The sequence below is a fragment of the Plectrocnemia conspersa genome, unplaced genomic scaffold, assembly GCF_051122295.1.
Source record: "Plectrocnemia conspersa isolate PC_06_02 unplaced genomic scaffold, ASM5112229v1 ptg000005l, whole genome shotgun sequence".
Lineage (NCBI taxonomy): Eukaryota > Metazoa > Arthropoda > Insecta > Trichoptera > Polycentropodidae > Plectrocnemia > Plectrocnemia conspersa.
In genome coordinates this window covers 9,282,832-9,309,148 of record NW_028277169.1, presented here as the reverse complement: position 1 = coordinate 9,309,148, position 26,317 = coordinate 9,282,832, and the positions used below count along the sequence as shown (strand labels likewise).

Here is a 26,317-nt window from a genome sequence, read left to right as displayed (position 1 = left end):
ACATCGATCTAAACGAACGAAGCTGCTTCGCTCGATCTGAGCCTATTAATCAATTGCTCACATCCTGTGCGAGTCCAAGAAAAAAATCATTAATTATCCAAAGAAAAGCCATTACTTAATAAGCAAATCGTATTACAAACGGTAATAGAACGTTGCATAAATAAGAAACGGTAAAATCACGATTATAATATAATAAACAAACAATCTCGAATCTGCATGCTCTGTCCCGGGTGAAAGTTTAACCCAAACAATCGACTGAGGTTATCTCGGCGTTGGTCATTATGGTTGGCTGTGGTGGTTACGCCGTCGTTTCCATTGCATAATTTCACGCTTGGTGTGTTCGAGATCTCCTTATTAAATTTTTGTCCCTTGGTAACGTAATTAAAATACCAATACAATCTAAACGATCGTCTATTTGGTCGTTTTAACGAGGCTTGGCCCTCTGAACCAGTGGACCTTTGAGTACCGTTTCCGGAAATGACAAAGGGACCCTCCCATGAAATGCACACACGTACGCACACTTGTATTGTTATAAAAAGTTGATAATAATCCGACACAAAATATATATAAAAAAGTTATCGTACGAATAAAATTAGTTGTAGATAAGAGCAGATTCATAAATTTCTGACCTTTTAGTAAAATGAATACACTGAAACTGCAATATATTGTACAACAAGAATTTTTGGAGCAGTTAGTATTCATATACATATATGTATGTGTTTATTTTTGTAATCTTATGTCACTTAATCTTCAAGATATATAGACTTCTGAGCTGGGCTTGGTCTGTCATAAAAAAAATGCAGCAATTTTCTCGGACATATACAATCCGTTTAAGTCGATATTACTGAAGTCAGAAGTTGTGGTTCTGCTTCTGAATGAAGGGTAGTGAATTTTAGAGCTTATATATATATATTTTTTAAAAATTAGAATAATTCAAAGTCTTATCTGGTGAATGCAATGATTTGTCAATGTCTAATACATAGACTATCTGCGTACGATGATCCAAACATTATTAGAATTGACAATCATATAATTTGTATGGCATGTTTAATATATTCTTGATGGTTTAGGTACCTGTCGGCGATGGTTAATAACGCATTACCTTGTATTTTGCACTGACCATTCAACTTACAGGAACGTTTCTAACGTTGAATTTAGTAAGCCATGTTTGAGCTTATACATTCTCTCAGAGTTATGAAAAGACATTGCTCTTGACACTCTCGATCATCTGGCCAATGCTATGATTAGGGGCGGAAACAGACTATTTGTGATCGTCTACTGAATGATTATGAAATCTAAGTGTCCATCAGCACCTATATTCGTTGATCAGGTCAAATATGCGATTGAAAAACGTATAATGTTTAGCTGGAGCATGCGATTAATTTCATCGCGACGATTTGGAGGGTCTTAAAAATTTCTTTAGTAATACAATGTATATTATTTATGTAACAATATTTTTGTTTTAATATAATATAATCATTTATATATTTTTTTAGTCTTTTTTACGGAATTGTTCAGTACAATTAGTTGCTTTCCGATATTTTTTCTTTGACACTATGTAATCTACATATTAAAATAGTATTCGATTAATATTAAGAATTAAACTTCATATTTTAATGATTAAAAAATATGAACTACATGTATATACTTATGACACTTCTAGTGAACTTTTTAATAACATAATGAAATAATTCTTAAATAAATATTTGAGACTACTTTATACGTATAATTTATAGCAATTTTATTTTTCTACATTGTTAGTATTTTTTTAACTTATGAACCGGTCCATTTTTTCATATATCATTTTAACCTCTACATACGAACCTAGATTCGAGATACGAACCGCACGCCTAAACTATTTATTCAAGCAGTGTTTGTTGTTACTACGCTTTTTCTTGTATTTATGTAATCTTTTTCGGTATTTATGTAATTAATTTAATTCTAGGCAAATAAATAATTATTAAATGTATATTTTAAATTAGGTAATCAATAAGATTATTAAGCTAATTGGGAATTGCGTTTCGAGATACGAACTACAGTTGGAAATGAATTAAGTCAGGATCATTGGTTATATTGTAATATATTTTATAATCTATCAATAACAAGTGTGTGATTTTTAATATTTAATTGTTTAAATAATATATGTTATTGTTAAAAATAATAACAATAACAGAAAATAATAAAAAAGTATGCATGTAAATCAGATAATTTAATAATTGTGGTAAACAAATAATTATCATGTTTAATATAAGCAAATAATTAATTCAATAAGCTACGCGTCACTTGTCGCCCTAAATATGAATAAATTTACTTTATTAAAAAAATAAACTGTATTCTTAAAACAGCAGTAAATTTAATACATTATTAACAATGCTTTTTTTATAAAAAAAATATTAAGCGTAGATTGTAATTTTACTTAAAACTCGGATTTCGTTGTATTTTTATTGATTGCACGTTTACATGCCTAGTAATGTTAATATATACTACAAATAATTGCCTTGGTTTTTGCGGTTTCGGATTTAAACGATTATCGACGAAAACCGAGGTACCACTACTGTACTTTGATATTTTAAAATCAAAATCAAAATAAAAATTGAATTTGCTTCATTGCTTTCCGAGGCACCGGTAATGCATTCTGTTGTTTCGACCAATAAAAAATAAGCATTCAAATATAATACAAAATGGCCGACAGTACCATGACAACAGTTTTAAATAGTTATTATTTAATAATAAAATTTTGCTACGTGACAATAATTTTCATTAAATCGTCATTTGAATACAAATATTCGGATTGCAAATTAACTAGGCGTGTTATAACTATGAAAATTAAATATATACATAATGTGTTGTGGATTAGAAGAATACATTGATTAAATTAGATAAACAATCTTCGCAATGAAATCTTCAAATTTTGAATTCCCGGCGACGGGCTTCGAGGCCGAAAAGTGAGTTTTTTCTTTTATAATGCATAAACATTATCATTGCTTCTGATTTAATGCACATATGCGTTAGATTTGACTGAACTAGGTACGTTTTAAATGTACGTATGAAGATTGAGATTAATGTCGATCAAATGCTAATAAAACGATTTTTTTTATCTATTGATACTTGGAGATACTATATTTTATGTCGATCGCGTGACAATGATTGTGATGCAGTTGGTTATTTAGCTGAAGAAACTTGGTTACAGCAAAAGAAATTAAAACCATTATTGCAGCAAAAAAAATCAGCGTTCCGAGTGACGACTCGCAATATGTGTAGTTTCTTAGATATTATCTAATAGACGACATTTTAAAATGATTATAAATATGTGATTGCATACCTGGAATAATCGATATCTAAAATTTCTATGAGTGGCTTATTTTTAATTCCGATGTGGCAAAATATGTATGTATACGTCATGGTTTTTAATCAATTTTTGTTATGTGCCATCATTCCTATTTAGGAATAGCCAAATTCAAGATATTCAGTTACATCAAACTTATGTAGTATGTTCTTTATAAAAAGATAATACTTGCTGACCGTGACTTCACTCTTTGTTAATATATACCAATTCTACGTTGTAGCCATATACAGGCGGTCCTTGACTTTCGCACATAATTGGTTCCTGAAAATGTGTGCGAATGTTGAATGTACGAAAGTCGAGGGAAGTAAAAAAAATTGAAATTGTGTGTATTTTAAAATATTAATTTATCAAGTAAATATAAGATGTTTAAGAGGCGTTTAAGAGACACGTTTAAGTGGGGTTTGCGGGTGTTTTCTTTGAAAAGTTATCAAGAGTTAACTGTTTTCCACTATACTTTTTCTTTTCTTCATATAGTATTTTATAACATGCTATGTTTTTATTGATCGCCCCACGCACTTGAGATATGCGTTCTCCATTGGGATCACAATCTTCCATAATATTTAAAAATTTGTCAAGGTGCGTGAAGGTTTCATTCATATTTTTCATTGTTAAAGAGTTTTCCAAAATAAACCTGTCTCGTCTACATTAAATATTTGACTAGAGGAATATTCTACATCTTCAATAATTTTGGATAATTAGGAAATAAATTCTTTTGCAGCATCTTTATCCGCATCAGCCGATTCTCCAGTAAATTTAATGTTATGAAAAGAATACTTCATTTTAAAATTGTAAAACCAACCGTTACTTGCTTTAAAAACCGTGTTAAAATATTTTTTTAATCTATCCTTCCAATCTTTGTGCAAACTAAGAGCTTTTGCTTGAATAATTGAAATACTCAGAGGGACATCTTTTTGATGCTGGTCATCGATCTACGATGACAAAGATTTTCCATTTCATCCATGTTTTTTTTTGCTGTGTTTTTTGGAAACATATCATTAAAGATTGTGGAAATATATCTTTATTTTCCACAATTTTGAACGTATTCTTTAATTATATTTTTTTTTGCAAAATTGAACATATCGTAGACCTGTTTGTATCATACGAACGTCCGATTGAAGCAAAAGATTTACCGCTATCAGAACGTTTTTTAAAAAAAATTAAATTTAAAAAAATTGTTTTTTTTTAAATGTGCGAAAGTCGAGGGCCGCCTGTAGGTCATTATTGCTTCTGAAAAATAATTAAAAACAATAAGAGCTTTATCAAGAGTTAAACATGGAATACATTATTACTACTAATATAAACGACAACCGAAGAACAAAATTGACGGAAGTTACTATATAGGATTATGTTATATTATGTTCCTAAATTATATTTACATAATTATTTCTTAATTATAAAATTTATCTATTCAAGAAATGTCTCAGAATATTTGACATTACAACATTTTCAGATTTTACGATTTTTTTCTAAAGATTTGATCGATGTATTACATACGTGATATTCTTGCGATAATCGGAGTGTTCGCTATTAGCGTCATCGGATTGCTTTATTACTACAAGCCGCTCATTAGTTTACCGAAAACTATAGAAAGCAACCGTCTGCTCGTCTGTCTTCTCTGATAAAAAAAAAATACTAACTCGCATCGCCTTCGGGCCTTGCGATTACCCAAATTCGTGACCCCCGCTGAAACTAGGACGCGGAAGTGAAGATTTGCGCCCAAAAATTCGCACATATTTCAACAAAATAATAAATCGGCAAGTCTCTTCAAAAGTCACTTTCTCCAGGGCGACGACATCTCGAATCTCGACGGGTTACGCAAAAATAATTCTTACCAATTCGTGACATAACTGAACGTGTTCTTCGGCTGTGGCACACACTTGAGTATAATTTACATATTGGGAAATAACCGTTATTAATTATCTGTAGTCACGCGAAAAAAATTGTTTATAATCGCCGATATTTCTACTAATCGATGAATTATTGCGGGTGCGCAAAGATTGTGTTTAATTGCGCTTAATCGACGGCGTTTATCGTCCGAGAGAAATTCTATCGAAAATATTATAGACACTGTGATATTTATTGCGTGTTATTAACTTGAATTTGAACCGTTTAAAATAATTTCATGTATAAATTTACGGTTTAAAATCTAGTTGTTACCGAATAGTTCACAAATAAATAATAAAAAATACCTACTATGATAATTGATAGTCTCAAATGAAATCCATTGAGATAAATCCAAAAATTGAGATACAAGGTTATTTATTGAATGCATTAAAGATTTCTTAAACAACGTTTACATAACTCATTAAAATGATTAAATACAGTTTGAGGCATTACTTAAATCATTAAAATATATTATTTGTATTAAGATGTATTTTACATATATATTAACTGTCTAATTCTATAAGTTTTTAAACGTAACATATAAATATTTATTATAATACATATTAATTTATGCATTTTTTAATTTATAGATCCTGCTACCGATTACGGCTCTCGAATGATCAACATTCACTGACAAAGGCGGTTTAGGTAAGCTGATGATTCTGTTTCATTCATTTTTACATGATTAGTCACTGAACAACTGTTGATTCTCTGTGTATCTTAAAAAAGTAATAATGCATAAATATTATTTAAAACGATCCGATGAAATACGATATTTGGTTATTAATTGAAAATTTATTCAATAATAATTCTATGATTATTAAATATAATATATTATTATGGAATAAGAAACGTAAAATATTAAATAAAGCGGAAATTAAATTGCTAATAAATTTTAGGAATGAGTTAGTCATAGTTGCTATGTAAATACTATATACACCTATTATTAAATATAAGGCTGTATGAGTCAGTGCTTCTAAAATTTCAATAGAATAAATAATGCTTGAATCATCTCTCAAAAGTATACTACTAGTTTTTGCTAAAAAAGGAGCGTAAAACTTATTCATTATAAATTAAACAGCTTTTCTCTATAATATTTAAGAATATTTATATATTATTCTATACATATAAATAACTTAGTTTATTCATTTTTGTGATCCTCCTGTTTTCCAGAGTTGTGAAAATGCTCTAAGGTCACCCCGATTCATAAAAAAAGATGTCAAGTCTCACATTGACAATTACAAGCATTGAAATTGTATTGCATAAATACATTTTTAATCATTGCAGGTGAATGCTTTTCGCTGACACGAACTAAACCAAATTTTGACCAATAGGAGAGCGCAAAAAACAATTATCACTTCTCAGAAGTCAAAAATCCACGCCAAAAGCAATAAAATCGTGCCGGTGTCATCGCAGTGGGAACGCTCGTTACCGAGCGTTCCCACTGCGATGACACCGACACGATTTTATTGCTTTTGACGTGAATTTTTGACTTCTGAGAAGTGATAATTGTTTTTGCGCCCTCCTATTGACCAAAATTCGGTTTTAATACACTTTAACCAATGCTCTTATATCAGTTGCTTATAGTAATATCGGTAAGAATAGCTATCATATTTTTAAAACATAGTTTAAAATCGAATTGCCAATAAGCTATGGAGCAATATGTGAAATGCGACGTCTGTCTGTATTTATTTTTCCCCTGGTTAATGAGTTGGCTTAGTTTGTATTTTGATCTTGAGCTAATGAAAGTTCCAAAACTATAAATAGTTGTGGTGTAGTAACAGAAAATAGACGTTTGTTCCATTTATTTTTATAGATATTTTAGAACAGTTTATATTTTCACTAGCGCCTCTCAGTTGAATTATATTTTCACTAGTAAAAATATATATCTACTAGTGAAAATATATTTGTACTTCACTAGTGAAAATATAGCTTTACCAAAAAGTTCACATTCACTGTAACATTTATATATCGCATGTAAATAAATAATAATAAGTATGTACAGTCCGTCCAAGATATGAACGCTCATTGCTACAGTATTGGTGAGAGAATATAATAGGGTGACTATGTGAAATTTAACGTTAAATTAATTTTTCTTTATTAATTTAATTTTTTGAAGATAATGTAAAATATCACTTTCTTATTTATTAGATTTAATTAAATTACATATTTAACTCAAAAACATAATAGCAGTTTTGGTATCACTCTCCTGTTTAATATAATATTTTTAAAAAATACCAATAGAATATTACAGGAATTGTTCTATTGATTACAAAATAACACAACATGACAATAATTTATAATAAAAATATAACATTTTATAATTTTAATTCAATTTCCAACCCTTAAAAAAGACCTGATTTAGTACTGGTAACGTTCTCTTATCGATGTAAACAAATTCGTGGAAAACTGTATATGTATGCATGCATACGTACACGCACCCTTGTTTCCAACACAACGATGATGAGCGTTAACATCTTGGACGGACTATAAATGACTATAATAAAAAATATATACATATGAAGAATTTGAAATAATATAATTTTACTAGCACCTGCCAGATAAATTATATTTTCACTAGTAAAAATATATATCTATTGCTGAAAATGTATTCCAATATGGTTTTACTAAAATGACATATTTTAAAAAATATTTATGAAATAGATTTGAGACTTTTTCTTTAGATTTTCTTTTAGGGATAGCCTGCGAATTTCTGGTTTAGAATCAACTTTTTATAATATTTTTATTTCAATAAGATACATATAGTATTTAATTAAATCTCATGCATTTTTTTGGCCAAATTCAAGGAGGGGCAAATGCTTTCACTTACCCCCCAAATTACGTCCCTGCTGGTATTGTACAATATAATCTTAAACCAATAACAATATTGAAAAATATTGCTTCAAGATTAAATTGTTTTATTTTATTTAGCAACTGTATAGGTAAAATATTTGTAATTTCAACTTTTGCATCATATATTGATATTAAATCTAATATTTCTTTGGATAACAGCTCACCAAGATCTTGTATTTGTTTATTAGTTTTTTACCCTTTTCAGAATCTCGTTGTCATTCAAGTAACGAAATAATGAAACTGAATGCATTATTTATTTATTTTACTGCATTAAATATAGTTGTCAAATTACCCATAGTACAATCTATAAAAAATATAAATTAATATATTTCAGCTAGTGCTGTTGTTGATTTTTCGTTATTTCTTTGCTTCTTCCTTAAGTATTCGATCTGAAAATTCAGATCGAATACCTAAATTTGTACGCTCGGGATAAGGATGCCGGTTTGTTATTGTGTGCGTGTACATGTATATGAGAGGGAGAAGCGATGTAGCGTGTACTTCGTTGTCTCGCTTTCTCTTTTAAGGACAGTCGCTGATTCGTCAACGCTGGTATTCGTCATTAAAGTGCAGTGTGGTACAGAAGTTCGATCTTCTCCAGTGATTTATTTTAAATAATTTTGTGTTGATATTGGTTTAACCTAGATATGCCCACTGTCCCATGGGTAGGTCACTAAACTCGTGCCACTGTTTTTAATTTATAAATGAAATTTTAAGAGAACAAAATTTCTTGGGCATATCTGGGTTAATTGATATCAAGGCTTCAAATATACACTGTAAGTTATTCGTTCTCTTACCCGTGGATTAAAATATTTTAATTATTTTTCCGTTAACCCGTACGTTGTTGGTTTTTTTACACTATTCTCTGTAAGGCTTAAAAAAGTTATTATTCTTATCGTTGCGCCAATGATAATTTTTTAATTTATTCAATGGATTCTAATGATTTAATAGAGTCGTCGAGCCATTAAACAATCTGCGAATAATTTCTTTCCCCATTTTATATCTTTTTGCTTTTGAAGAATAGCTAAAGACTTTATTATTTTTTTGACTAGTGAAAGATTTTGAATTTTGCAAATATTTAATTAATGACATCAATGTCTGGTTTCTTCGACTAAATAATATATTTTTAATTGTCCGTTAAAATTTACAACTTAGCTCAGATGTATGTATGTTAAATAAACATATATTTTCTTTTAAAATAAAAAAATTAAATGTTCTGAGCGAAATTTTTTTGCGCCACACAGTTCACGCACACAATAACAAACTGGAATCCTTATCCCGAGCGTACTCTACTGATACTTGGAACTTATACCAGAAATACATCATTACATACATCTCAAACAACTAGTTTAGTTCAGATTTGTTATTTGAGGATGGTTTTTACTTTTTCATGAATCGGGTCCCGAGAATTTGTCTCGTTTTCTTCCCACCCTCATGGCAGGCCTAGTCATTGTATATAAATGTAGTAGATACATTCTGATCTTATGGGTATACATACATTTATTAGGTATTGTATAAGACACATGAGGAATATTTTACGTCAACCTACAAATGTGGTGGATACACCGCATTTCAGACGACAAAGTTGCTTTTTCCATCTTAAACCGACAACACCGGCAGGTCAAACAGCACGAAAACAATGCAATGTCACCATTGACCACCATTATAGTAAAACTTCCTTTAGCGAAACTTGGAAAGCACGACGATCGGCACAAGCAGAGGCACGAGGGAGGAGGAGGCGTGTTATAACGGTCCGCCTCGAGGAACTGCTTTCGACTTCTTGCTCGTAGATTCCTGAGCGAGAGCGTTCGCCATAGGCCGGAGAAGAAGTAGAAAAATAAAAAATGAGCGGCAAGTCTCGAGAAATGAGGCCATCGTGCCGGTCCGCGGATACGAGCCGGGCTCAATGAGCTAGCAATTGACCGATCTATTTGCTCGTGTCATGTCATACCAGTTGTGTGTGCTCGATGCTCTGCCGCCGAAAGTCATTCGGAACAACTCATCATAGACAATTGGCTGTCGGCGAGAAAACGTGTCAAACCGAGTGATAATTACTAGCTTTGAAGCACAGTGAAATTTTAACTGTTTATTTTTTGTTTCAAATCAATAGAAAACACTAATACATAGTTTATGTAAATAACAGAGTTGACATAATAACTCGTTCTAAGCAACTCAAGACGAAGGCGTTTATGGATCTGGAAACTAATTGAGCCTAATCAACACACAGAAAAATACCATTTTTTATAAACAGTAAAACATTAAGTACAAGCTGCTGACTAACAACTATTTTTTAGTTTACAAGATCAAATTAAAAATATCAGATAAAAGTAATAGTAATAACAAGATTATATATTTCGGTTTTTTAGGCCGAAGGGGTGTGACTTAATAGCCAAACTAGACGCCGAAAAAGCAAGTAACAGTTTTTTTCACCCATTATATATTAATTTGATGGACTTCCGGCATCACTATTTATGTATGAGACGGAAGATAGACTTGAAGATAAATTTTCGCTGGCGTATCAAATTGTATTTTTGTCGACTATATTTCGTAGAGATGTACGCCTTGATGTGTTCTTGTGATGATGCTCGTGTCATTGCATGGACTTGTCCAGTCTTTACTGCTCTGACTCCGTCTGCTCGGGCTCTTCTGCGTCTGTCGCGCTTTTTCGAATCGCAGATGAGGATGTCGGTGGGCCAATTGCATCGCTTCTTAGACACCCACATTAATATTTTTAAATATAAAATGATTCAGATGGCCACTCCAGCGATCGTTAAGCAAATAGTATTATGCTCAGGATAAAATGCGTAGTTTATCTCGCATCCTTTCCACACAAAGAGTAGTTTTTTCGGTACTTATTATAAAAAAAATAATTTCATTGCTTTTAAATATAGTATTTATGATACAATAGCTTGAAATGCAATAAAAATAATTATATAGTATATTTGAGAATATAAATTATTATGTGTTCTTTTTTTATAATTAATAGATGTCACTGAAGCTAGGGCCGGTTTTTTTTTAATAATAGCGCATATTTATAAATAAAAATTCGAGTGCCGCTGCCGAGGCTCGAACCCGTAACCTCAGAGTTACGAGTCTGAGACGTCACGCTATTCCGTCCTTGATAAATGAAAAAAATGATTATTTTTTACTAATTTACAATATTGCAATAGGCAATTGTTTAATTCGTTTTAAAATATTTTTTATTATTATTTTAAATCAACAAACAATGAATCACTGTATTTTAAAAGCTATTTTTCAATGTGTTACAATACAATGAGATTAATACATATAGATTAATGGGTTTTATGTATGATTATGACAATGGTCTTCAATTTATGAATCAACTTTATATCATATATTATATTTTCACATTATTTTTAAGAACTTGTAGTTTTGTTACTCAATTATTATCAGCCTTATTAGCTGTATACCAGTGGCGTACAGTGGGTGTTAATATTGGGTGTGCTATAAAAAATAAAAAATAAAGTACATTTTTTCATTTTTATTAGCCGAGGTTTTGACATGCCTAAACTGCCTTACAGCTTTTTCCCATATATAAATAAATAAATAAACATCAAACCTAATCTAAAATATTATTATATAAAAATATCAAATTTCCAATAAACATAAACTTATAATTATTTATATATAAAATCTAATCTTCTTTCTTTAATCATAAATTTTTCTATCACGCTGTCATAAAAAGTGCTCTTCTTTTTGATATCCATAAGGATCCCTTTTTCTATTGAAATCAAGCTAAGGCCACATAGCCTTTCTTGGCCTTGGGTACTTCGATAACAATTATTAATTCGTTTCAGAGCAGAAAATGAACGTTCTGCTGAAGCAGTACTGCTTGGAAGAGTTAATATTAGTTAGCCTAATTTATCTATTTCCTGAAAACCTGACTCAAGATTATTTGTGTTCATAAATTGTACAAGCTCATGAACAGATTTCTCTGCAAATTTAGGAAAATGATAAAGAACAGCAAGCTCATTTTTTAAACTTATATAATCAAATAATGCTCCATAGAATTGTTGCAGTTTGGTAAGTAATTCATTTGGATCATTTTTTTCTTTCTCCAGAAGGTGAAAATATTCCAATTTGGACATTGAAGAAAAACGGTTTTCAATTTGCTTACATATATTATCAACTATTGTATTAAATAGTTGGCTAAACGCGTGCTTTTCTTCAACAAGCAAATCATTACTCAGTCTTGGATAATTTTCTTCCGTTACATAAGAATCCCATAATGTTTCATAATTATTTTCCTGTTCATGTCTGAGTTGTTGCAAAATTTCGGTAACTTTCTTACAGCAATATAATATGTCAAAAGATTTGGATTGTAAAATGTTGTATAACACATCAGTTTTTTCAAAAAGGTTTGAAAATATGTGGAGAAGTTTTATTGTTTCAAAATCTTCCAAAAAGCTAAGAAAACCTCGTGCTTTTATTACAGTGTCGGGGTCCCATAGTTCACAATTTTTCACGACGTCTCGAAAAAAGTCCGTAAATTCATTTCTGTATTTTTGCACTGTGTTACTTAACCGTGATGTGTAATTCCATCTTGTAGGTGTAACAGAAGGAAGTCTTCTAGCTACAAACTCTTGTAAAGCATTTATTCGTTTGGAAGATTTCGAAAAGAATGCAGACAATCCATTTAAAGTTTGAAAGAATGATTTGCACACTTTTATATTGGAAAGACCTAGTTGTAATGTTAAATTCAACATATGAGCATAGCAGTGTGTAAAAATGGCCAGTGGATAAACTTCGAGTACTTTGGCTTGCAAACCATTAATATGCCCACTCATTACACTCGCCCCATCATAAGTCTGTCCAACTAATTTTTCTTGAATTTGAAATTCTTCAATTATATTTACAACGTGGCAAAATAAGCCATCGGCTGTTTTATCAGAGCTAACGTCTGTAAAGCCAATAAACCGCTCGTAAACTTTACCTTCATAAACAAAACGCAAAACTGTCGAGAGCTGTGAGTTCGTCATTATATCTGAAGTTTCGTCAAGAATAATAGCGACAAAATTTGCTGAATTTATTTCTTCCTTAATATGATCTTTAATAACATCACCAATCGCTTCAATTATGTCATTCTGTATGAATGGGGAAGTACCACGAAACACCGTTGCAGTATTTAAATGAGTATCCAAAACAGAATCGTATTCTCGAAGTGCATTTAAAAATTCAAGGTAATTTCCTTTGTTTAGTGAATTACATGATTCATCGTGGCCTCGAAAAGGTTGTTCTTGTTTTCCTAGATATACTACTGCGTCAATCATTCCTTTTAATATTTCTCTATTTTTATGAACTTGTTCATTATGTTGACTTATATTAGCTTTACGTTGAGCGTCAATCATGACTTCAATTCGTTGTTTTCCAAACATTTTGAGAGAAAAAAATGATTGAACGTGTGACTGCGCTCTTTTTTGTTTTTTCAGTGTCGTTATCAGATGACTAAGGTCAGCAAATCCACTTTTACTCCACACGCTTCTTTCTTTGGAAAACAATATACATGGCCAACAGAACAATCTAGATTGAAGTTCGCAGCCTGTTAACCACTCAGTTCGTTCATATGATGAAAATGAAAAATGTCTTGGATATTCACATTTATTGTCTTTATGCTTCATAAATAAATTGAGAAGAGGTGGACGTGGTTTGGCAATTTTGATTATCTTCAATTTAATTTCATAACTTCTTTTTGAAAATGGATTATTCAGAATATCTTCAACAGTATTCTTCATCATTATTGGGGTAAATAAAAAAATATAATCTAGAATAGAAAATTAAATATTGATTATATGTAAATAAGATAATAAACTATTTTACGCCAAAATATAAAAAATGAGTGACCTGTTATTGTGATATAATGTAATAAAAAAGCAGCGACGGTCGTGCACCAAATTCGAGACCAATTTTACTACTGAGCGCTGCCAGCCGACAGATCGACTTCAGCCGTTAAATCTCGGAACAATTTACTTTAGTCGGCGGCCGCGCGCAAGGTCGGCGCGTTATATGTGTTGTTCCAAAACGATCGCTCGCGCGAAAACGTTCAGAGCGAATGACAAATACCAATGCATACTATACACTGCATATTAAAATTTTATAATTTTGCATACTACTGTATGCAAAATGATGTCGCTTTACACCCTAAATTTTCTAAATTTCTAAATTTATATTTTAGATGGTTTTGCGGGTGTGCGCCGCACACCTAGCACACCCTGAATATACGCCCCTGCTGTATACATATATATTAAAAATAATACTTTTTTGATAATGAGCTTGTGTTGTTGTAAGCGAATTCCGAATGGAATTGGTCCGCCTTGGGGAGGTGTCGTGCACATTTTTGCTTTAACAGCCAATTAGGAATATTTAGGGGTAAAATAGGATTTGCCATTATTTGTCTGTTCTCTTACTGGAATATATTTTTGTATTGCGCGATTATTAAATTTTGAACAGGTTACACTTCGTAGCACTTGTATTTCTGAAAGCATGCTATCGGATGCATTTAGCTAATCCCTCTGAATTTTTAACCGACATTTCGTGTATGTTAATGGCATTGGTTTATGAATATTTTGATTAGTAATACAGTTTTGTTCTTACGGTCAAAATAAAAGCTTAATCGATGGACCCTACACTGTAAATATATAATTTACATTATTTCATAATATAAATCATAATTTTTAATGATTGTGGAAGTATTGCCATTTTTTCTTAGACCTTAAAATGAGTTATTACTAGTAAACGAATTTGAATTACATTCCGATTATAATCTAATCAAATTCATTATAGTTGAGATGTGTTGAGCTTGTCAGATTTTTATCATTCGATGTAGAAGCTAAATCCATACGTCGATATCAATCTATCTATCGATATTGACCCGGATGGAGCGCATCAATGCGATACGGCAAACTACAAAAAAAACACACACACACATCACTGCGAATGGTATGTCGGTAACTGTTTTTTTCTCATATAGTCAGTGTACGAGAATAATCCAAAAAAATGTTCCAAATTCGATTTTGTATAATTTCTCGTGCGGTCATTGAATAAACTCGTTTGACCGCCGCGACGTTTGATAATTGTGACCCCCGCGGACGATTTTAACGGTTCGCTCGAGTCTCTTAATTTTTTTTTATGCAAGATGCCTTTGCCCAAAAAGAAGAAGATGCTAATAATGTATGATGGGCAAAAAATGACAAAATCCCATTTCCTCTTCCGATAGAGCGGACACGCTTCGAGACGGACAATCGCGAATCAATCTTCGTTTTTTACGCGGACCCATTGTCGTTTTTCTATTGTGAAATCTTTGGAAGAACTTTTTTTGCGTCGTTAAAGAAAATTTTTAGAAGTTCGATTACAGCACCTCGATACGGTGGCAACATTTTATAATTAAAGTACTTAATAATACTATAAATGTAACAAGTAAAAACATTGAATAGATGATAACGTGCATATTTTGCTTCAACTTAAATGGTGATGGAAAAGGGTTTTAAAATGCTTTTTTATTTAAATAAAGAATCATATTTGTGTGTTGCAAGTAATGTTTGATTATATAAAATACAACAACTTTTTAAGCAGGAATTGATTGATGAATCAATAATTTATTGGAAATTCGCATTCTGTACGATACACTAGTTTGTAGCGTCCTCAAATATGGCTCCATTGTCTGGAATTTGAGTGTAGCCAAGTACTTTTTACTTATTATTGTTAAAGAGAATACAAAGGAAATGTATGATATATCTCTACAAAAAGGAGTACGGGTTGTATTCGTATTTGTATTTTAGTGCCTTTTTACTAGGAGCGTTAGGATACAATTCATTGCATTATCTACGTAGCGCCTACCACTTTTTAAAGTTGCTGAAAGTCAGTGCTAACAACATATAGGCTTGAAAAAATCACCTGAAAAAAATAAGACACAGTTGGGCTTGACTTACATACAAACACTAAGTCGAATCAGAATGAGTCGTAAAGCCTCGCAGTTGTAAAAATGATAAATCTCTCTGGTCTCTGATGCATTGTGATCAGCTAATATAAGTTGGCAAATCTTGATGTTTTCGAGTTATTAAGTCGTGAGTTTTAAGATGTGACTAAATATTGTGTTTTATTCGTAGCATAGAATTTCAAAAATAACCAAAAACGTAAACTATGTTTTTTGGTATTTTTTAGTCGTTTTTTTTCTAAAACATCGATATTTTTATTATTCAAGAAAATCAATTTCGAACCGATAGCATTATTGAATATTTCTTGTTTAAAGTATGCCTTACGGGTGGTCATTTTTGGGCGATCATATGACAATAATAAATAATGAGTATTATTTAGTATATTTTAATAATTTATTTAGCTAATATAGCTAATCGTTTATTCACAAAACAAATTTAATCAAAACTTACATATAAAAAAGTATGAAAAATAATTAGGGAGGGGGGGCAGGTGAGAACATTTGCCACCCTTTGAATTTAACCAAAAAATGCATGTCCTTTATTGAATATTAATTATTTATTTTATTAATTTATTCAGTTAATATAGCTAATTGTTTATAGACAAAAAAATGCAAAACACACATATAAAACTTAGTATACAAAATAATTAGGGGGGAGGGCAGATGAGGACATTTGCCACCCTTTGAATTTAACCAAAAAATTGTATGTCCTTTATTGAATATTAATTATTTATTTTATTCATTTATTCAGTTAATATAGCTAATTATTTAGAGACAAAACAAATTTAATCAAAACATACATATCAAAAATAATATAAAAAAAATACTTCGGAGGGTGTGGGGGATATTTCCCCCCCCCTCTTTATTGAATTTGAATAAAAAAATGCGTTAAATATTAAAAAAAAAAAATTTTAATAATTTATTTAGCTAATTTGGTTAATTGTTTATACAATATTCCCCTGGCCGTACTCATTTTTTATACCGAACTATCCTTAAGTGGACTCTATTTTTAGTATTTTATCTGTACATCTTTATTTCTTAATAAATACTTATTATGATATTATTTTCTAGCTTACATTTAAATACTAAAATATTCGTCTTTAATATTTCTTGAATATCCATATTTCTAGTACATCAATTTTTATTTAAAACTACTGTTACTGACTTATTTGTAATTTTTGCAACATAGTTTTATTTAATTTATTAAGCATATATAATATTGTTGCACAATAATTTAAGTGAGGCAATAAAATATTATTGTAGAATATATTTTTTTGTATTTATACTTATTTTTCATCCTATTTAATTGTAATGTTCTTTAATATTTAATTTTTTTTCTACTATTACACCTAAATATTTAATATTTTTAACTATTTCTATAATTTATTTTATTAGTTACTATTTTCATATTATTATTTAACATATATTAATATTTGATAAACATATATATTTAGTTTAAGTATGTACAATATTTTTTAACAATATTTATATTATATTTGATTCATTATAAAAATTATCTACAACTTCTTTAACATTATCACTTAAGCAATAAATTAAAATGTCGTCCACAAACAGATGTATTTTACATTTTTTTATAATATTAATTATATCATTAATATATAATATAAACAGCAATGGTACTAATTTGGAACCCTGTGGTACACCGGAATATTATTTTTTGCTTTCTCTTTTTTAAATAATTAGGAAATCATCTTAGAGCTATTTCACTTATACACTATCTCTATTTTTAGCATTATTGCTTCGAAAGTTCTCTTGAAATTCAAGAAAACTGATCCTATGATTTTTGTTCGTATCCTTGGCCTTGCAAGATAGTTCGGTTGTTGCTACATATCGATTTCATACAATACGTATTTTATTTGGCTTTAAATCTTTGTTGTTATAGATATATAGAGGACCATTATTGTAACCACAATAATTTGTGTATAAAACTTTAAAATATTTATTATCAAGCCAATACTGACACATTAGAAAAACCTGTCATGGTTAGTTATAAAATTAAGTATTAAATTTAATTATGATAATATTTTATCAATGTAAATATTAAATATAATTTGCATTTAATTTCTGCATATAAATTGATTAAGTGAAAATATCTGGATTTTTCTATTAGATAATAAAAAGCTTTTGAAGAAAATACTTATTCTTCAATATTTAATTTAATTGACTTTTTACTAAATATAAAAAAACCTAAAAATTATTTATTTATTAAAGTAGATCGTCAAATCTAGTAGTTTATTTATCGACAATAAAAAACTTGCAAAATTGTACTTTGTTTCAGTGGTTCAATTCAACTTTCTAACACTTTTTGCCAATATTTTTATTGTATACAAACGTGACCAATTATTGAACCGTCGACTTCTTCCGACTACGTAGCAAATAAATATTTTATTGTTCAACAAAAAAATTATGTGATAAAAGTTTTTTGGGCATTGACAATTCAATCGGCGATCACAATACATGGTCATGAATATTAACAAAATTCTTATGCAAGTGACCGCTTAAAGTTTCGTTAAAAAGCATTGTAATACCTTACGTAAATTTACACAAAAATTAGGTTTGCTTTCTCACTTTTTACACGTGATATGTGGCAAACTTTGCATTTATATATATTCTATGAAAAATGCGTATTTAATGGCTATCGCACCTTTCCTGCGATTGTAACGTCTCTCCTGAGTGTCTTGATTGGACCCACATGTGTCTACAAAGTCTACAGTTATAAATGTGTCCGGTGTTAAAGTGCAACAAAGTGCATTCGAATTCCGTTACTGCATGAGAATTATATTGTGTGCGAAGCTGCTTAACCGCAATTTATTACACATTGAATTTTAATTGTGGAAAAGTATTCAGCGCAACAGTTTCTGTAAAAATATATGAATAGATAAACTCAACTCATGAACTATGCTATATATAATTAATTGATATAAATTTGTATTTTTAATTACACACGTACTAGTATTTTTTATATGTAATTTAAGCTCAACGAATAGACTACAATTATAAAAGTTACAGATTGCGGGCAATTAGTGTAAAGCCTCGCTGAGGTTTCTACCAATTATTTATTGCGTACGTTTAGCAGATTGCGTGAAAATTGTAGAAGGTATGAAAATGATTTTGACAAATCGATGATTAGACTGACTGACGTTGGTATTGAACCAAAATCGTGACGGTGAAAGCTGGGGGAATGATCGGTCGAATTTTGAATTGGGCTTATTGCGTAAAGATTCTAAAGTCCGATATTGAAATTATAATACAATAAATACTCACAAAAGGAAACATGACAGACATGTCACAAATATTTCTAAAGAAAGACTGTAGGTACTAGATAGCCAGGTCAATATGTGTGACAGATATTTTAATGAATATTAATATTTTATAGATTTCCGTTACCATTTCCAACGTTACTAGAATAAGGAAATTATCTTGTAAATATTACCACAATCAATTAAAATTTATGCAAAATTGATTGCTTTCTATATGCATAAAGTGTTATTTGTATTAAATTGCAGTAAATTTAACCACATATTTAATAAAATATTCATGACTATTTTCGATTATATTATAAAATTGCTCTATTATTATCTAAACGTAACATTATGCTGAATTTGGCAACTGCATTTTATTCGTGCACTTTCTCCGATAATGTAACTGATGCATTATCTAATCGTTTATTTTTTTATGATGGCAAGTCAATATATGATAATAGTTGGAATAATATAAAGTGAAATAAAGTAAATCTTATTTTTTTAAAAGCATCTTATATGATATACTGTACACAAGATCATTTTTTTGTGTATAGAATGCAGAACTTAAGAACAAGCTTTTATTTAAGTGACGATTTATGATTAGTTGTAAAAAAGTTAACCGATTTAGTTTAATAAATCATAGTAGAGTAACATAAATTATGGTTATAATATAATAAATAGTCACTCTTATATTATAAATAAGTTTTGAAGTAATCCTTATTTTTATTTTTTCAAAGTGTTAAATTTATGCAATAAAAAATTAAAATATTTATAATTAAAGTATTGCTAATATTATATAAGGTGATATGATAAACAACTTATTTTTGTATGTTTTTTTGCACTTAATAATGAAATAATAATAAAAAATAAAGATATAAAAAGTAATGAGTTATGTTAACATAAAAACATAGCTAACATTTCGAGCGCAAAGCGCGATTTTACGAGCGCGAAAAATAGCTACCGGTAAATTTAGATTTTTGCGAGCGACACCAATATTTAATTTATAAAAATATTATTCGTTATATGGATAGCAATGGCAGTGTACTGTATTATTGAGATTGCATGCCGCTCAAGGAGTGATCTGAGGTAAAAACGGCTAAGAATTTCTCATGCTGTTATCATAAATAAATCAGCTGCGATCATAATATTATCCGTTGTACGGATAACAATAGTGGTGTACCGTAATATTTGTATTCCATGCCGCTCGAGGAGTGATCTGAGATAAATGTTGCTTGACACGTGAAAACGGCTTATTTGGACCAAAAAAAATAAATAATAAAAGTCGTGAAGTAGCATATTATAATTCGTTTTTTTTTGTGTTGCAGCCAACGTAATTAATACAGCGCCGGTGCATAAAGTGGGGGCGTGCATTAGAAATAAAATGGCGAATTCTTAGAATGTCTCATATTGTGGCTTAGTTTGTATTTTAGACTTGACATAATGAAAGTGCAAAAACTATAATTAGCTTTAGAGCTTTCATTAGGTTAGGTTTTGGTTTGAACAATAAATGGGCGCTTCGCAACTGTTAAATTGAGTTTCATTTACGTTTTAGAGCAACATATACTTTCATTAGCACCTATTAGTTAAATTATATTTTCGCTATTAGAAATATATATCTACTGGTAAAACTGTATTTGTACTGCAATACTTCACTGAAAAATACACATTCACTGTAACATTTATGCATTGCATATAATTACATATACTTTTCATATATGAAATCATATACTTTTACTAGCACCTGCCAGATTTCACTAATTAAATATATATCGTTCAGTTAAAATATGTCACTGAAAAGACATATTTAAAAAAATATTTTTGGGATAGATTTTTTTAGATTTTCTACTTTTACTGAAAAATACACATTCACTGTAACATTTATACATCACATGTATAATGTATGATATGTATGTAAATGTATGGGAAAGTTGAAATTATATTATCTTATAAGCACCTGCCAGATAAATGTTATTTTTACTGTTAAAATATATATCTACCGGTAAAAATGTATTTCGATATGATTTTACTGAACTGACATATTTTTAGAAATATTTTCGCGACAGATTTTTTTTGAGGGATATACTGAGAATGTTTGGTTTAAAACCAAGGACGTCATTTCAGATTTTTAAAGGGGGGGGGGCATAGGTTATCCCGACAGTTTTTTTTATTATTTCGATTTCATTCAGATTTATAGCCTTTCATTAAATTACATGAATTTTTATGCTCTTGTTTTATGAGGGGGGGGGGGGAAATACACTTACCTGTCCCCCCCCCCATATAAACACGGATCTGGGCGTTTTTAGGCATATGTATATAATTTATTTTATAGTATTATATTATACATATAAATAAAACGTATTTTTGTGTGGTTTTACTGTAATCCTGGTGATGAAATCGCAGAAGAATCGCTAGAAGGGTCTCATATACCTTGTCCTTTGAAAGTGTTTTCTTATCTGCGTTAAAAAAAGATATCGTATATTTGACCATGCGCCCATTTAACGGTATCCATTCACAGTAACAAAAACTTATCCAAATAAGTGTCCTAAAAGTGCTATTTATAGGCACTAAGTAGGGATTCCATTACCGGTAATACCGAAACCGGTATTACCGGTTTTTGATGAAAACTACATCTTCGGTATTACCGGTATTACAAAATAAAAAACCGGTAATTACCGAAATTTATTAATTTCGTTAAAAATTATATATTTTAATTATATTTTAAGTCCTATTTCTTTGCTGACTGGCATTTCATGGTCTACGTCTACATCAACACAAAACAGATGGGTGTACATTTCTAAGAAGCTTTTATATTTTATGACCCCCAATATACCTAATTTATCTGGACGGATTGGAGTCAGCGAATGGCCGTCGGAAGTAATTCCGATACATTTGACAGCTCTTGAATAGCAGGTAAAAAAGGCCGGCCGGAAAGGCAAGATCTTTTTCGGTCTGTTTCTCAAAAGAGTCGCCAAATTTATACAGTTTTGTTTTGACATCCTTGCTGATCAGTAGTACGCGCAGCAGAAATTAGCACAATTTATTCGAAAGTTTTACAATTTCTACACAACCCAGAACAACAAAATCACAATGATCACAGCATATTTAAATTACCTTCGAAAACAACGATAACCAAATTAATAATAGAATTGATAGAGAAATTAAATTTATATGAAGAGGAAAATGAAAATGAAGATGATGAAAATCCTGAAGAAGTTATTTTTAATGAAGATATGCCAAGTGACAACAATTTTTGCTCATTAAAAGGAAAATTATATAAAAAAATGCATCAAAATCTTCATTATAATGTGCGAAATGAAAAAGTAAATAGAAGCTCGAATTTACAAACTACGATTCGCAAAGAAATGAAAACTTTTTGCGAGGAAAACATTTGTGGTAAACATTTAGAAATGGTTTACCAATATTTAAAAACCATTCGTCCTACTAGTGTAGAGTCCGAGAGAGCCTTTTCAGCCGCAGGATTAATTTGCACGTGAATAAGGTCTAGGTTAGCGGACGAAAGTTTAGATACATTGTGTTTTTTAAAATCCTATTTTAATACAAAAAAATATTGTAAATAAATTCATTCTATTTTTTTTCTGTTTCTTTTTATAAAATATTTTGATTTAATAAACGTAATGTAATGATTTGAATGTATGTATTGTAATAATGTAATAATTAGTTTTAATAAATTGTTTGACCTCCTCATTGTTATTCAATTTTATCGATTAAATAGTACATTTTCAAAAAAAATGTATTGTGTATCTTTTATAAAATTTAATAAGTTTAATAATTATGAAAGTAATTAACAATCAACTAACGTAAATTATCAAATTAATTAATTATTAATAACCAATAGTTAACAAATTAATGATAAATGAAACAATTGGGAGAATTAATAATAGAAGTTGAATAAAAGAAGACGGTATTACCGGTAAAAACCGGTAATACCGTCGATAGAAATATTTTTTTCGGTAATACCGGTATTGCAAAAGTCGGTATTTTTGGAATCCCTAGCACTAAGCATTTTATAGGATAGTAGCGTTGTCCATTTTAACGATTTCGAATCACAGTTATACAGTAAAATAAAATATGTATAAGAACAAAGAGTCTGGTTCCACCCTAAATCAGCAATATTGGTCAGTGGACTGAGTTGGTCTTTTTAGGTATACTCGTACAAGTCAAAACACTGCCATACTGAATCACTTCCTTCATAACTAACACTTCGCTTCTGTCTTTAAATAAACGATGGAGTCAACACATACACTTTATTGTACTTGTTTTCATTTTAAAATCATATTTTATAATATAAACCATATGACTGAATACTGGTTTTCGATTTGTCTGAGTTTGATGTAACTTTTATTTTATATTTTATATTCTTTTTTAGTATTTAAAACTCAGAAATTCTCTATATGTATACATATATATCCAATAAAATTATCTAGAATACTGTCGTGACTAGGTTACGACAGCATTATAGATAAAGCTATCTAAATAACTATAAAAATGCTGTAAAGAATATGTTGTAACTCAAGGTTTTTTTATATTTAAAATAATGTGTTAAAATATAAATACTGTCTGTCTTTCGTATAAAAATTAAGACACTCTTTTTATAAATAAGTTCCACTTTCTTTCCACAGCCTCACGATTCGCTTGATTTGGGGCTAAGTGTTTCTTAAGATTTTTTTCGCACAAATGTTACTTTACACCTCATTTCGCTTTATTTGTCGCAAAATACCAATCCGACATTTATGAGTCGTGCTTTAGCGGCGAGCCCTTAACGGTAATCTCCGGCGTGAGCTCGGTTTGGAAGTAGTGTTTCGTGTCTCGCAATGAGGACACTTGAATTTCACCTTTGCTCATCCGCCACACTCGCATCTCGGCGTCCATCCCATCATCATCAAAAGAGATACGCTCACTCTTCCACTTCTTCCATTTCGTCATAATCGATTATTCTTCGGCTAACGTCGTGCTCATCATCACAATATTGCTGAGAGTAAAACGCATCAATTTGCCATTTTCCCTCCGCATGTGATCTCACCGTATCATCTACGACCTCATGAGATACAATGCATCAAACGGACGTGCCATCATGCTACGACTTGTGTATGATGACTATAAAATTATATAGAAGAATGTGGGGTATCTACAAATTGTTTTGATATATATTTGATATAATATATGGCATACAAACTAATTACTAAAACATGAAAGATCTAGGTTCGGATCCCATATGCCATATTCGATAAAAAATCGCAGATTAAGTTTTCTTAGATTTTCTTAGTTATGAATAATTTAAATAAAATCGAGAGAGGTCACGCATGTTGACATATGTATAGTTTATAATTAATAAAATATATGCCACTGATTTACAGATTTTAATTTCAGTCTGGTGTCTCACTATATATTTAATAGTTGTTGATTGTGTTTACCTGGTTGTGCCGCATTGAGCTAATGGCTAACTAAATATGTACAGTGAATAAATATATATATATATATATATATATATATATATATATATATATATATATATATATATATATACACATTTTTACTAATGTCCATGCATGATATTAAACCAAGCTTTTGTATAATAAAATATATTACACATTATTTTTAGTATTTAAATTTATATATGCTTTGATTTTAGAGTTTATTGTAATAAATTATTAATGATCAAAAATCTGAACTAATGGCTTAGTTTGTATTTTAGACTTGATCTAATGGAAGTTCTAAAATTATAATTAGTTTAATAACTTTAGGCTAGGTTTCGGTTTGAACAATAAGTACAAGTTTCGCAACTGTCAAATTTATAAGAGTTTCATAGACATTTTATAGCAGCATATAATTTCACTAGCGTCTATCATTTATATTATAATTTCGCTAGTATAAATATATATCTACTGGTGAAAATGTATTTGGACCTCGATAGTTAAATTATAACTGCACTGAAAAATACACATTTTTACATTGCATGTAAATAAATTACATTTACTTTTCATATATTAAATCATATACTTTTACTAGCACCTGTCAGATAAATTATACTTTCTATAATATGTACCTATTGGTAAAAATGTATTTCGATAATATTTATAAATGATTTTTTATTGCGATTTGCTCTAATCTTACAATAAAATATGTATATTTCCCTATTTTTAAGTAGCAATAAAAATTCTTAATATATCTCGAAAGTGCAATTTTTATTAGTAGTACTTTATAATATAAACTTTTATGTTTTCTACACCATGCAAATTTGCTAGTTCTTTACCTTTTGTATAAATTTATCGGTATAATTTCATAAGTTTTTATTGTTATTTCGCAGAAATTAATTATATGTGCATTACATCTGATCATACGCGTTCGTTAACCTCAATAATAAGAACATAAATTTACGTTAAGCTATAAAACTCAAGTGAGGTTTTGTTTATATTGTGTTATAAAACTGTCGAAAGTATATAACGGTAAGTTCACTATTAACTCGATGCTCATAAAAAATCAGAAGCTCATCGAACACGCAATTCGCCATTGTTCGTTCACATTTTCGCATTTGGACAAACATTTTTATTATAATTATATTGTGTACAGACAAACAATGGGTTCTCACGATTTTGCAACCTGCTAACACTCAGATGGATTTGACACAGTTTAAACTTTAATTAAAGAATTATACAAGTTGTAATTTAAATCATTCGGAGTGTTGTTTTTTGTATGACATAAGTTTTACTGTATATAAACAATAATTATATTTTTATCATAGTATTAAAAATATATTTTAAGGATCAAAATCACAGCTTTTTGAAACATATATTCAATTTTACACAGATACATCTAATATAAAAAAAATGTAACACTAAATTTATTAAAGCTGTACTATATAATATATTTTAATTTCTAGTTTTAATCAGGCTTAATGATTATTATTTTTAATTAATAACATGTACTAGATAATTCACAATTGAGCCTTATTTTTATGTTTAAATAAATAGCTTTTTAATATAATCAATATCTTTGTCACTGAAA

General features: G+C 29.8%; 1 protein-coding gene across 1 annotated transcript in view; it reads left to right on the top strand.

The window, feature by feature from the left end:
- The window catches only part of Cad99C (cadherin 99C), a 94,958-nt gene that overhangs the window by 56,234 nt on the left and 12,407 nt on the right, over positions 1–26,317 (top strand). The window contains exon 2 of the mRNA XM_088185986.1: positions 5,821–5,878. The gene's annotated coding sequence lies outside the window, so the exon portion shown is untranslated. The remainder of the gene's footprint in view (positions 1–5,820; positions 5,879–26,317) is intronic.